The sequence below is a fragment of the Eschrichtius robustus genome, chromosome 9, assembly GCF_028021215.1.
Source record: "Eschrichtius robustus isolate mEscRob2 chromosome 9, mEscRob2.pri, whole genome shotgun sequence".
In the NCBI taxonomy this organism is placed as follows: Eukaryota; Metazoa; Chordata; class Mammalia; order Artiodactyla; family Eschrichtiidae; genus Eschrichtius; species Eschrichtius robustus.
In genome coordinates, this window is record NC_090832.1 from 7,693,764 (window position 1) to 7,700,360 (window position 6,597).

A 6,597-nucleotide genomic window follows, 5' to 3' on the forward strand; every position below is an offset into this window, starting at 1 on the left:
CCCACCCACCACTCCTCCAAGGCACCAGATAAGCTAATCCCTGCCTAGAACATGCCTCCCATTCCAGGTCAGGCTTCTCCTTTCCCTCTAAATTCAGGACTTGCCTATTTTACAAACATTTCCTGAATTGTTCACCCTGTTCCAGTCACTGTAATCTAAGTGATTACAGCCTGATAACATGAACACAGAGAAATGATTCCAATGCATGTTAGAAAGCATAGACTGTTGAACATGCGTTTCTCTTTTTCTCACCAGCAAAGCCTCGCTCCACCTAATACCCTGTAACTACCTCCCCAAAGTTAATAAATCAGAGCATTTAGGACTGGAAGAAGTCTTGACAGCTAAGTGACTTGCCCAAGGTCACAAAGCTGGTTCCAGGAAGAACAGCCTCCTGCCTCTTCCTGTCAGCGTCAGTGACATCGACCACACCACCATCCCATCAGGAATTCCTGGGAGAACCTCCACTGGCTTTAATATCAACTTAACGCTTACTGGCTGATTTCAGAATCTAACCAGGAGACACGTGGCACTCAGATAAAGAGTTCTCTTAGAGATTGGCTACAGCAGTTTCCTAGAAATCGCTCTGACCAGAATTAATCATATCTCTCTGAACTAGCCGTTTCCAAGGCATGGTCTTGGCTAGGACCTTGAAATCACCACCCTCCTGACTCCACAGCTGTTAATGGTCTGCCTTATAGATAGGACTTTGATGTCTAGTCATTTCAGAAAGCACATTAATCCATTTCAGCACACTGATTTTGAACCACAGTGCCTCAGGTGCACACACTTCTCACCGTAAACATCTTATTCCTTTATATGCTCTGACTTCCACCACCAAACATGGATTTTATTTTAGTTACTTCAATTTGAGATAAAGTGCAATTTTGTTTAGACTGTAAAATACACCAAAAAATGGCCTTTAGAGATTAGCTTTTTTTTTTTAAACATCTTTATTGGAGTATAACTGCTTTACAATGGTGTGTTAGTTCCTGCTTTATAACAAACTGAATCAACTATACATATACATATATCCCCATACCTCCTCCCTCTTGCGTTTCTCTCCCACCCTCCCTATCCCACCCCTCTAGGTGGTCACAAAGCACCGAGCTGATCCAATAGAGATTAGCTTTAATGATGAATTTAGTAACTCTTTCAAAGAGAAGACCTCAAAAATGCCAGTGTGACTCTGTCTCTGCAGGGTGAGTGGGTCTCAGCTGTCCCCATCCATCGCTGGCTGGGGGGCGGGGGCGGAGTGTGGTGGTCAGCAGCTGGTCAGTTGCTGGAAGCTCGGCCACTGCCCTCACAGCACAGGGAAGGGGCTAGAACCCACAGGACCCCGGCAGTGAGGTTGCTCAGGACCCCTCTTTCCTCCAGTCACACGTCCGCACTCTGTGCGATTCCACCAGCAGTGTTTATCGCATGTCCCAGCTCCACCTGAGGGCTCCCTGAGCCCTCTGGGAAGCCCTTGCCTCCCTCCCTGCCCACCCCCGCGTCTAAGCTGCCCCTGCCTGTGTCCCCAGGGCTCTCGGCATACGCGATGACAAGGACTGGCTTGCTGGTCGACCTCCCTACTAAGTCGTGAGCGCTGCCGGACGGCACCCCGGGGTCATCAGAGAGTCAGCATTCAAGTCCGCTGAACATGGAGTCCGGTGAGGAGGGAGGAGGGGATGAATTCTGAAAGCTGAGGGGACGGGGTTCGCTCCACCCCCTTATGGGGACCTACAGGGATTGAAAGGGAGTGTCTTGGCTGGTGTGGTTACTCGAGAAGAATACGCCTGCATTCCCTGGGTTCAGCTGAAACCCGCCAGGGCTCCAGGGCTACCAAGGATGTCACATGCCTCTCAGCACCTCGTTTTCCTCGTGTCAAGAAACAGTTTCTCAGAGATTGTCACGGGATTGCCGGACATTGTTAAAATCTTTACCTTTGACCCAGCCATCCCACCCCTGGGACTCTGTCCCATAGAAATAAGCATAAAACCCAGTCCACAGGCATATACAAGGATGCTTGTTGCAGCTTCGTTTGTGACGGTAAAACACCGAAACAAAGGGATGCCAACGAGGGGCACATGGGCTGTTATGACGCACCCGTGCCGTGCAAGGGGGAACGCCCACCTCCACGAAGTGACATGGAGTGATTTGCCCGGGATCCTGCCCAGTGAGGGTAGCAGACATGGCCCTCCCTTCCCTTGCCCTTCCCTTCCTTTCCAGAAGAACTCATCCGCCTTGTGTGTGCAGGGCAGGCAGCAACACCCGGGCTGCTGGGGCCAGTCAGGGTGAGAGCGCAGCTCGCAGGACAAGTCAGATCCTGAGCAGGGCGTAGAGGGGGAAGCCTAGAGGGAGGCTGGCCCAGGGGGAGTGTCAGGGCCTGGGTGAGTGAGGAGAGCATCTGCTGAGAGGGGCTGCCCGGTGAGGGGTATCAGAGGCCCAGCAGAGAGGAGGGTCCTATGGGGGCCTGGGCTGGGGCTCAGAGCCCTGGCAGGGTGAGGCGAGAAGTCCAGGAGGGCTGAGGGGGTTTCTGCCTGGGGGAACAGCCCAGATGCCTCACTGTCAGAGGTGGGAGGTACAGATTAGGACAACTCGGAACTTGGATAAACTCTTTGGTGTTCAATGGGAAGGGGAGGTATCAGTGTGAATTCATGGTTGTCAATATACATAATAAGTATAGATTCAGATGTGTGTATGTATAGATGCATGTGTACACATATATACATATGTGTGTGAATATATATACATAGGTGTAGCTACATATGTGTGTGCGTATGTGGGTACAGATGTGAGTGTGTGTATATGTCTGTATAATCTGTAACTCTGTTGACTGGGAACAGCCACCTCCTGCCCTTGCCATGCCCCGTAGCGATGAGTGCATCTAATGCCCGAATCTTGGCTTTTAAATACCATTCTCTGCAAAAGGAAGAGAAGCTCCTTAGAGAAATGGCCAATTCCAGTGCTGGGACAGGGAAAGCACAGGTGAGCCTGTAACATCTGGTATCAGAAAGCAGGAAAGTGTTCAAATAATGAGGGGGACATGTCCAAAGGACACAGACATAGACATCAAAGTAAATCATGATAGTTAACAAATTATAACCCATTACATACAAAAGGAATCTATGAGTCCGTCTAATATAAATAAATGAGTGAATTGAAAGTTTGATGAAGAACAAGATATTTACATAGTGTCAACTATTTATTAACTACAAAGAGAAAAAGAGAGACTGTGCTAAAACAGATACTGGCAGCACCACCTTAACCGGCCATCAAACTGCGTGTCATCAGCAATGATGAGTAGAGCCTGAGTACCACCGATAGGCTCCCACGGGAAGAACCCATCATTTCTGTACTATTCCTGCCAAAGATGACAAGGAAGCACACTCAAAAGTGTTCAGAGCCGATGGCGCATCATGTTGGCAACTTCATCACAAATGGATCAAAGTTTCAAAAAAAAAAAAATAATGAACAGTTATTTTGTATCGTACTTGCAACTTTTCCATAAGTTTTAACGAGTAATGCAAAGCAAGACGTTGAAAACCCGTGAAATATGATCCAATTGTGTAAAGCAATGATAGCCCCTCACCTCTGTACGTGTGTGTCTCTCTCTGACTACACGACTACAGAGAGAAATAAGAACTCCCACGAGGTACGTTGTATACGGTGACCTTGGGTGGAGTCAGGGGCAGAGAGAGGGAGCCAAGCATAAGGAGAATAAGGAGAAGACTAACTTAAAAATTAAAAAAAACTTGCAATCACACACTTAATGTAAAATAATGTGTGTATTAATCTGCTGGGGCGGCCAAAGCAAAATTCCACAGACCGGGTGGCTTAAACCACAGACTTATTTTCTCACAATTCTGGGGGTCAGAAGTCCAAGGTCAAGGTGTGGGCAGCGTTGGTTTCACTCTGAGGCCTCTCCTGGACGTGCAGACGGCCGCCTTCTCGCTGGGTCCTCCCTCACATGGTTTTCCCTCAGTGTGCACACATCCGCGTCCCTGGAGTCTCTTTAAGTGCCCAAATTTCCTCTTCTTCTGAGAACACCAGTCACACTGGATTAGGGACCACGCTAACAGCCTCATTTTAACTTAATTGCTTTCTTAAAGACTCCATCTCCAAGTACAGTCACATCCTGAGCTACTAAGGGTTAGCAATTTGGGAGGGACTTGATCCAGCCCATGTCAGTGTGAACATATACGTGTGCACACATATGTATACGTATGTGTATGTGTGTATATGTTTGTGGACGTATATGTAAAAGCCTAGACTGATCGTCCTGTGTGTTCCCAGTCGTAGCAAACATCCATTGTGACTTGTTCTGGACTTCTTGTTGAAGGACATTTGGTGACTCTTGCTCTTTAAAAAAATATTTTTATAGGGTTGTGTGTTTCCTGAGTTTTCTTAATTCCAGTCAAAAGCAACAGCAATTCTGTTGCTTCATTTTAGGTTAACCCAGTCTTGGGAAATGACATGGGTTTGGGTAATCCTCTCTGATAACAGGATGTTTATGAAATGCTACCCAGAGTCCTCTTCTCTTTGGGGTCAAATGATCAGAGATCAAACTGTCTTTTCACGACAGCTCCACTTCTCATGAAGTATATACGTTTGTCCCTATCATTTCTTTGTCTCATATATTGTTCTGTGGCTTCATCAAGACATTTCATCTCCCCACCCCCAGTGAGGAAGTTCCCCACTTCCTTTTCTTTCCCTTACATTTTCTGGTTTCAGCTAATTCAGTCTATGCATTTGGAATTGTCTTCTCTCATAACGAAGTCCCACATACCCATATTGAATGAACAGTCCAACACCACCTCAAGAAGGAAAAGACACACCATCTCCAAAGCCTGATTTCGAAAAAGAACAACCTGCATTTTCTTTGGAACATCCATTGCACATTTGGTGCTGTGGCTTCTCAATTCCCGTGTTGTCAGGCCTACAGAGATGTGGGAAGTGTTTTGCTTGCTCTAGAAATGCCTCGAATAAACCTTCAGGTCTCTTCTTTTTCTTTTTTCCAATCAGACTAGGTGGGCTGTCAAACCACAAAGTGGACAGAAATAAGCTCCCCTGCATGGTCTGCTAGATGGAGCGAGCTGTACCAGTCACACGTGATGTCATTCCTCAAATCAAACACTGGGGTTGCAAGGACATAGAACAGCAGGAACCTCTGGATTCTGGGAGTTCAGCCCCCGTGCAGGGCGCAGAGCGTGCTGGCCTTGGGCTAGTGCCACTCCGCTGTTCACTCGCTAGTGACCTCACCTGTCTGCCTTCTCACCTGTGTCATGGACAAGGGCACTCCTCTTCCGTACTCACTGGACAGCCAGTTAGGCTCTAGGTCACATATGACTGAGCTCCGTAATGGCAGAGCCCTGTGTACATGGGAGGTAAGAGGCAGCGTGCGTGTAGCAGAGATGAGAGGTTGGCTGGGAGGTGGGAGATCTGGGTGACATGTCTCCCTCGGAAGCTTCCTCTGAACCTCAGATGACTCGCTGGGAAAACGGGGGTTCACGAGCCAACCTCACAGCTGTCTGTTCCACAGTTGGACCATCCAGGGGCGTTCAGACAGCATTTTCCCAGAACACTTTATTATCCTGTTTCAGGGAGTAATAAGGCCATCTGCCTAGGGATGTTGCTGTCTGGGGTGGGATCAGGGGAGCAGAGCCCGCCGTGCCTGGGAGGTTCGGAGCCCAGCTTTTGGAGCCCACGGATGCTCTCTGGGGCTCATTCAAGCCCCAGCCCCTCCCTCCTTGGGAGTCTTCCTGCTCACGGGGTCCGAACCTGAATGGCCGGCGCTGGGCTGCCGGCTCCTCCCTGCTCCGCATCAGGTAGGTGAGTACTCTGCAGACACCACCAGGTGGAGTCAACGACTCAGTCTCCCTCAGGGAGCAGATCTTCGGGACCTCTGCCCCTAAGCTGAGTGCAATCTCCCTGCCAAGTGTGATTGTCTCATTCAAGCACACTCCAGAAAGTGGGGGGCAGGGAGTCCTGTCCCACTGGCCCATCAGCCCAGATCAAGTTTGCAAAGTTGTGGTAGCCAGCAGTGCATTGTCTTCACGGACTCACAGTGGACAGTGCATGTGCTATGAATTTCTTCAGTGTTCTTCTCATGCTAGGGATTCGCTCTCTCAATCATTCAAACTTTTACTGAAACCTACCCTACACCCAGCTCAGTGCTGGGGACTGAGCTCCCACAGACAAATAAGACACCGTCCTTGCCCTTAGAGAGTCCATGTTCTAGTGAGAGCTGAGCACACAGAAGGCATGGGTATCCAATAAATACTTGATTGATGTGCAGATATAAGAGCACAGCCCACACTTTGCATGCCCCTCCCTGTTAATGTGGAATACTGACCTATTCATTAAAAAAGATTACATTCTGTAACCTTTTAGAGATTACAGAATGTAGCTACAGAATAATCCAGTCCAACGAACCTAAATGAGGAGCCAATCCTTGACCTTGATCCCTTGAAGCCAGGTTTCTGATCCTCCATGAGACAAGTCACTAAAGTTTTAAAACTTGTAGGTAGAAGGACTGAATACTGGCTGTGACTGAAAATCACATTTTGGGTTCTTTTTTCTCATTGGAAAATACTTTCTTTCCCCTCTGCTCAACAA